Source organism: Ascaphus truei, unplaced genomic scaffold (assembly GCF_040206685.1).
Source record: "Ascaphus truei isolate aAscTru1 unplaced genomic scaffold, aAscTru1.hap1 HAP1_SCAFFOLD_393, whole genome shotgun sequence".
In the NCBI taxonomy this organism is placed as follows: Eukaryota; Metazoa; Chordata; class Amphibia; order Anura; family Ascaphidae; genus Ascaphus; species Ascaphus truei.
In genome coordinates, this window is record NW_027456723.1 from 261,623 (window position 1) to 269,861 (window position 8,239).

An 8,239-nucleotide genomic window follows, 5' to 3' on the forward strand; every position below is an offset into this window, starting at 1 on the left:
ATAAAAACAATAAACAGCACCACAATAAGCATCAATCTATTTATTAAATACATTACCCACCCCCTGTGCCCCCCCATAAATACATGATTTATCCTTTTACATACAGGGTTCATACCCCAGCCCCACGCGGGTCCCCGGCGGGCTGGCGGGGCACCTGACAGACCTACAGGGTACCAGCAGCTCATTTCAAACAGGTTCTGGAGGCCTGTTGGTGGGTCCTGCCAAGCGCCATGGCCCCCAGGTGGTCTCCTTGGGTCACCGTGGGCCACAATTGGGTCCCCATGGTAGGCCCGCGGATGTCTGGGAGCCCCGGGTCAGACCCACGGGTGTCTGCGGGGTCTCGGGTGGTTCCCATGGGGGTCTGGGGAACTCACGAGTGCTCACTACAGGTCCGCAGTGCCCCCACGAATGTGGGACCACCGCTTCACCCCCGCACCTATGGGTCCGCGGTGCCCCCACAGATGTGGGACCACCGCTTCATCCCCGCAGACTACGGGTCTGCGGTGCCCCCACAGATTTGAGGCCACCGCTTCATCCCCGCAGGTGTCACCCAAGGAACCACCAGCCTGATACCCGTGAGATACCCGAGAGGTCTCACGTAGAACCACGGAACAAACCCTGAATGTAAAAAAAATAAACCTGGCCTATACATTCAATACATACACCCCCCCCAACACCTACAGTACAATAATGTGCAAAATAACTATTATCCAGATAGGGATAATAGATTATTTGCCCATTATTAAACACATTAACTAGCATATTAAAATAAACAAAGTACTACTGACCTCATCAATAAGAAGCCCCCATCGCCTGCAACATCCTGGTCTTTCATTGCCCACAAAATACATAGCCAATACAAAGCTAATATATTGCAATTACATTCAGATATCAATTAACCCCTTAAACACCTTATCGGATAATAACCGCAAAGGTAATTAAGGGGTTACGCCACACTGGCCTGATACCCACCCTTCACCCATTCATTTGTACAGTGGCTTCATCATGCAACTATATATATATATACGTGTGCTATTGAACAACGAAGGCAGCATTCTGATCCAGTGGTGTCACAGAGTCAATACAGCAGTGAAGCAGTGTTTCCTGGTCCTAGGAGCATGAGTTTATCTCATAACATGCTTATATTTGTTCTATGTTTGTGAGTTCATTTTTATTGAGATTTTTGGGAATTAAATATATCGATTTTGCACAGTAATGCACTAGGATTTGGCGCTTTTTTTTCCTATTTTTCTATGCAGGTGGAGAGGAAGGTCGTTGTACCCTTTTAAAGAAGCTGCCTGTTTTTCCTGCTAGTGCAACATTTACTCCCCAATCATTGGACACAATTGTTTGGACTCCATAGGACTATCTGCATTGAGCAGAAAAAGGAAGGTTCACAGCACTACAAAATTATTTTTATGTTTATTTGCATTTTTTAGCTGTTTACTTATTAGACATTGAATCACATGCATTTTTGGTATATATTCATTTTTTTAAGGTTATATTGTATTAACTATATATTTTACAATTTATATTCATTTAATATTTAGGTACCATCTATTTCTGGCAATTCATACATTAGCGCAGTCCTCTATTGTACATATATATACAAACAGAGAGCCGCACCAGCTTGCACTGCGAGGAAGTCAGGTGCGGTGGCAATCAGACTCTGCGCGTGCACGTCTGAAGACAGAGCCGACGCGCGCGTTTCGCGAGAGACGCTTTCTCAAGGCGAATAGCTGGTGCGGCTGGTGCGGCTCTCTGTTTGTGTAACACACATAGGTTTTTCTAAGTGCCCCGACGGACACACAAAACCTCCTCCTCAGTATCAGTTACAGGGACATTATTCTCAGTAAGATTCTGTGTACCCACGTGTGCTATTGAACAACGAAGGCAGCATTCTGATCCAGTGGTGTCACGGAGTCAATACAGCAGTGAAGCAGTGTTTCCTGGTCCTAGGAGCATGAGTATATCTCATAACATGCTTATATTTGTTCTATGTTTGTGAGTTCATTTTTATTGAGATTTTTGGGAATTAAATATATCGATTTTGCACAGTAATGCACAAGGATTTGGCGCTTTCCCCCCCCCTATTTTTATATATATATATATATATATATATATATATATATATATATATATATATATATATATATATATATATATATATATATATATATATATATGTAGAGGTATCAGTACCGTGTTAGCCGAGCTTCAATAATCAAAAAATAGATAAATAGATGATACCGTTCTGTTAGCCACATGCACATGTACACTATGAATAAAAGTTGTTTATAAATACTTTATATTTTGCCGATGTTTGCACTGAGAGAGCGGCTGGTCTCTCTCTGATGCAAACACTTATCGGCAGAAACGGCCTATCGGCAGGTTATCGGGAGCCAGGCTGTTTCGGCACAGGCTCATCGGCAGTTTTGCTTTCGCAGTGATTTGGCAGGGATCGGCATGGATTCGGCCCTTACTGAATACTGCGAGGGCAAATCGCCAAAATAAGGCCTATCGGCAACCCTTGGCGATTGCACTTTTTCGGCGCTTACTGCATAGAGCCCTTAGTCTCTGCAGGGCAGACTTTTTTAGCTTCAAAACGAAGTGGTTGCTCTGCTATTTGCAACCGCGCAACTTTGAAAAGCCCGCCCTAGCTCAGGGACACAAGTCACTGGATGGTCTGGTTCTCTGCTTCGACCATCTCCTTACATACATGCCGCTACACTATCCTTAGCATGGAGATAGGAGGAGCGACCAACCAGAACATGTGAACCCTATCCCATTTGCCAATAGAAACATGGGCTCATCTCTTGGCTGACATCAGAGGAGGAGACATGCCAAGCCAGCTTGAAAATCCGGGTGAGAGGGAAATATGAATTAGCCAATGGGAAAAGTGCCTATGAGCTGTATCTTCCCTGGCTATCTCATTGACACCCGCTGGGCAGGCTCCACCAAATCTAGGAGACTCAAAAGGTTACCCCACTGGGTGCACTTTTTTCACCGGACCTGGACAATTGCCCTTCCTTGTCCACCATATGGTTACTCACCTATGGATACCCTCTCCTCTTTGAACTATGGACTCTATGCAGACATGCTGGTGCCTAAATAGCTGCACAGGCTGAATGCATAGAGACTTATAACACATGTATAAATCATTATAAGATAGTCAGCGCAAACCTCATGGGCCTCCCGATGTCGATGGAACCGAATGAAATAAAAGGATATGGATAAAAAGAATTAAAATCTCAGTGTATTAGATATACATGTGGGGGATGGGGGAAGAGGGGGGGGGGTGGGGGGTGGAAGGGGGAGGGGGGTAAGGGCAGGGGGTGGAAGCAAGGAGGAGGATAATGCTGGAGGGGTTGATAATTGGTTTTCCACTTTAACTAATCAAAGAATACATAAAATTATGGATTCAGTGACTCACACGGGCTTGTGTGGTGTCTCTCCCTCAACGCTGACTGTAGTGGATTTCTTACAGACTCATATGCTGGAGTCTCAATATACATAAAACTCACACGGCCTGATGTGAGTCCTTGTCCTCAGAGGGTGATGTCCTGTATGGATGGTGTCTGGGTTGTCTCAGCAGAATTATCCCCCGATGGGTGTAGTGTGTGAGTGTCTCCTCTCCCCGTTTCCCAGATGACCAAAAGGAGTGTATGCCAACAAGGGTTAACAACAATGAAAAAGGTCTTTAATGGGTATACAGTGGAGACATAAGCATATGACATGCAAACATGTGGTTAACCATAAAATGTATAGCACAATCTATGACACAATAAAATAAGACACAATGAAATAAAATGAAATAGAGCAAACACAAGGACTACACTCACACTTGATGTCAGATAAAATGGCCCAGCCTCAGCCGCTAGGTACACTCCTGCACGGTCTCCTCCTCCGTTCTTGTTCCCACTGGCGCGTCCGGCAGCTGAACCGGAAGAGGGGATCTGTACCGGATGTCCTGTAGTGTGCTGGGTCCCTCTCTCAATGAGCTCCGGCAGGGAACAACATGTTTCGCAATAAGCTTCGTCAGGTTCCTGCCGGATGCTCATTGTGTGCTGTAGATATAGGTATCCCCCTTTAGTTAATTGGTTGATCACCTGTTTCTGATTAAAATTGGAGTAAAAATGACTATTTTATATCTTTATAAGTGTTGCCGTTATTAGCCCTTAGTGTTTATGGTAACCGGATGGTGAATTTCCACTTTGTAGGAAGAAATTGCATAATATAAATTACACAGTAGAAATTGCACAGCACTAATTAAAAATGGGTGTTCAAACAGACTGCGTTTTTCTTTCAATTACGCGACTATCTGGTGGGAACAGTATTTTCAAAATAATCACGATGTTAGGAACCATTAGAATCCTCCGTGAGTCCCTTCTTTTAAAATCTTGTCATTCGTGATACAATGGTGCCACCATGTGGCCAAACGTGAAAATTACATCTACCTTGACATTGCAAAATCATATTTCTTACTGTGGGCAGTATGCCCTACATTTGTACAAAACACATTTAGAATGGTTACAATGAGTGGTATATTAGAAAGGTATCTTAAAAATAGGAAAAAAGGGGTTTAGCAGGCACATTTGAAATGATTCAGGGAACATCTAAAAACCCTTCCTTCCTTGGAAGAGCAAGAAATAGTATACATACACAGTTAAAACCTAATGTGGCTCAATCCTTAGGATGGAGAACCCTGGAGTGCTCGTTCGGCTAGCTAGACATCATTTAATGGATCGCATAGCTCTTAGGAAATAGTATCAAAAACCAAATATTGGAGTGCTCATTCAGATAGCTTGAGTAACTCCGTGTTTCACTTCACCCTTAGATGAATTACATTGACATTGTCCTTTCTAATAGTAAGTCTGTGAAGCTTAAAAGATGTTCAAGGTTGTTCGTTATTAGTTTCTAACTTCAAATCTGCTTGCAGTTTCATACAGAGTGAGTTCATTAGTTGTCCCGATGATGTGCATCACTTTTGGTCCTCAAGGGCAGGTTCAAGGTGAATTCATATACGATACGCACTCCCCTATAGGAAATGGGATGGGAGAGGAATCAGTGTGTGTTTGGACATGCTTCTGGAATGATTTTTAGTTTAAAAATGACGTTTAAAAATGACTTTTAAAAAGGGGGAAATGGAAACAGATCAATGTGTGTTCAAAGAAAGGCTGCAATGTCTATATCTACGTTAAGGCCTGCGGGTGCCAGGCTTTTCAGTTTATATATCCAAAAAGTTTCTTTTCACGATAGAGGTGTCAGTCTGTCCCCTCCCCTCCAATGAGGGGGGACTACTTCGATGCCCCTGAATTCAAGGCCTGATGGGTCTCCTTGGTGATGCAGTGCAAAATGCTTTGAGACGCTATGTGTCATTAATTTGCGTCTAATGTTCCCTAGGTGTTCCAGAATGCGTACCCGTAGTGGTCTACTGGTACGTCCTACATACTGGAGTCCACAGGGGCAATTTAAAAGGTCCTCATTTAGGACTCCTGTCGTCCTGCCTTTATCTAGCAGAGTGAGGAATTCTGTACAGAATTCTTTATGCGGATTCGTCTTTAGACGTGCATAGGTGACGTCGTCAGACAGTATCCTCTCTGCTTCTCCTTTATAATAAACAGTGTCCATAATGACTACCCCTCCCCCCTTGTCTGCTTGTTTGAATGTGATTCCCTTATCCCAACTGGCTACAAAAAGTAAAAGGTTTCCATAGATGTAATTCTTGCAAAGCATGCAAACAGGGAACCAAAGAAAAAATTCAGTTCATCTCTAAAATAACAGGAGAACAGTTTAAAATCACCAGTTTTATCAACTGTAAATCAGAATTCGTAGTGTACCTTTTAAATTGCCCCTGTGGACTCCAGTATGTAGGACGTACCAGTAGACCACTACGGGTACGCATTCTGGAACACCTAGGGAACATTAGACGCAAATTAATGACACATAGCGTCTCAAAGCATTTTGCACTGCATCACCAAGGAGACCCATCAGGCCTTGAATTCAGGGGCATCGAAGTAGTCCCCCCTCATTGGAGGGGAGGGGACAGACTGACATCTCTATCGTGAAAAGAAACTTTTTGGATATATAAACTGAAAAGCCTGGCACCCGCAGGCCTTAACGTAGATATAGACATTGCAGCCTTTCTTTGAACACACAATGATCTGTTTCCATTTCCCCCTTTTTAAAAGTCATTTTTAAACGTCATTTTTAAACTAAAAATCATTCCAGAAGCATGTCCAAACACACACTGATTCCTCTCCCATCCCATTTCCTATAGGGGAGTGCGTATCGTATATGAATTCACCTTGAACCTGCCCTTGAGGACCAAAAGTGATGCACATCATCGGGACAACTAATGAACTCACTCTGTATGAAACTGCAAGCAGATTTGAAGTTAGAAACTAATAACGAACAACCTTGAACATCTTTTAAGCTTCACAGACTTACTATTAGAAAGGACAATGTCAATGTAATTCATCTAAGGGTGAAGTGAAACACGGAGTTACTCAAGCTATCTGAATGAGCACTCCAATATTTGGTTTTTGATACTATTTCCTAAGAGCTATGCGATCCATTAAATGATGTCTAGCTAGCCGAACGAGCACTCCAGGGTTCTCCATCCTAAGGATTGAGCCACATTAGGTTTTAACTGTGTATGTATACTATTTCTTGCTCTTCCAAGGAAGGAAGGGTTTTTAGATGTTCCCTGAATCATTTCAAATGTGCCTGCTAAACCCCTTTTTTCCTATTTTTAAGATACCTTTCTAATATACCACTCATTGTAACCATTCTAAATGTGTTTTGTACAAATGTAGGGCATACTGCCCACAGTAAGAAATATGATTTTGCAATGTCAAGGTAGATGTAATTTTCACGTTTGGCCACATGGTGGCACCATTGTATCACGAATGACAAGATTTTAAAAGAAGGGACTCACGGAGGATTCTAATGGTTCCTAACATCGTGATTATTTTGAAAATACTGTTCCCACCAGATAGTCGCGCAATTGAAAGAAAAACGCAGTCTGTTTGAACACCCATTTTTAATTAGTGCTGTGCAATTTCTACTGTGTAATTTATATTATGCAATTTCTTCCTACAAAGTGGAAATTCACCATCCGGTTACCATAAACACTAAGGGCTAATAACGGCAACACTTATAAAGATATAAAATAGTCATTTTTACTCCAATTTTAATCAGAAACAGGTGATCAACCAATTAACTAAAGGGGGATACCTATATCTACAGCACACAATGAGCATCCGGCAGGAACCTGACGAAGCTTATTGCGAAACATGTTGTTCCCTGCCGGAGCTCATTGAGAGAGGGACCCAGCACACTACAGGACATCCGGTACAGATCCCCTCTTCCGGTTCAGCTGCCGGACGCGCCAGTGGGAACAAGAACGGAGGAGGAGACCGTGCAGGAGTGTACCTAGCGGCTGAGGCTGGGCCATTTTATCTGACATCAAGTGTGAGTGTAGTCCTTGTGTTTGCTCTATTTCATTTTATTTCATTGTGTCTTATTTTATTGTGTCATAGATTGTGCTATACATTTTATGGTTAACCACATGTTTGCATGTCATATGCTTATGTCTCCACTGTATACCCATTAAAGACCTTTTTCATTGTTGTTAACCCTTGTTGGCATACACTCCTTTTGGTCATCTGGGAAACGGGGAGAGGAGACACTCACACACTACACCCATCGGGGGATAATTCTGCTGAGACAACCCAGACACCATCCATACAGGACATCACCCTCTGAGGACAAGGACTCACATCAGGCCGTGTGAGTTTTATGTATATTGAGACTCCAGCATATGAGTCTGTAAGAAATCCACTACAGTCAGCGTTGAGGGAGAGACACCACACAAGCCCGTGTGAGTCACTGAATCCATAATTTTATGTATTCTTTGATTAGTTAAAGTGGAAAACCAATTATCAACCCCTCCAGCATTATCCTCCTCCTTGCTTCCACCCCCTGCCCTTACCCCCCTCCCCCTTCCACCCCCCACCCCCCCCCCCTCTTCCCCCATCCCCCACATGTATATCTAATACATTGAGATTTTAATTCTTTTTATCCATATCCTTTTATTTCATTCGGTTCCATCGACATCGGGAGGCCCATGAGGTTTGCGCTGACTGTCTTCACACTACAACTGCCACGCTAAGAAGGAGACGGGATTCCCTTCTCCGAAGTCAAGCAGCAACCAGGAAATCATCAAAAAGGGCCA

At 43.1% G+C, this 8,239-nt stretch overlaps 2 long non-coding RNA genes across 2 annotated transcripts; one reads left to right on the forward strand and one right to left on the reverse strand.

Annotated features, from left to right (window-relative positions):
• Window positions 1–3,678: 3,678 nt before the first annotated feature.
• On the reverse strand, window positions 3,679–5,913 carry LOC142483919 (uncharacterized). The gene is made up of 2 exons (XR_012797499.1): window positions 5,841–5,913; window positions 3,679–5,038 (listed from the first exon to the last, which is right to left on the reverse strand). It is a non-coding gene; the product is annotated as an uncharacterized LOC142483919 (long non-coding RNA).
• Window positions 5,363–7,640, forward strand: LOC142483920 (uncharacterized). The gene is made up of 2 exons (XR_012797500.1): window positions 5,363–5,478; window positions 6,281–7,640. It is a non-coding gene; the product is annotated as an uncharacterized LOC142483920 (long non-coding RNA).
• The last annotated feature ends 599 nt before the right edge of the window (window positions 7,641–8,239 follow it).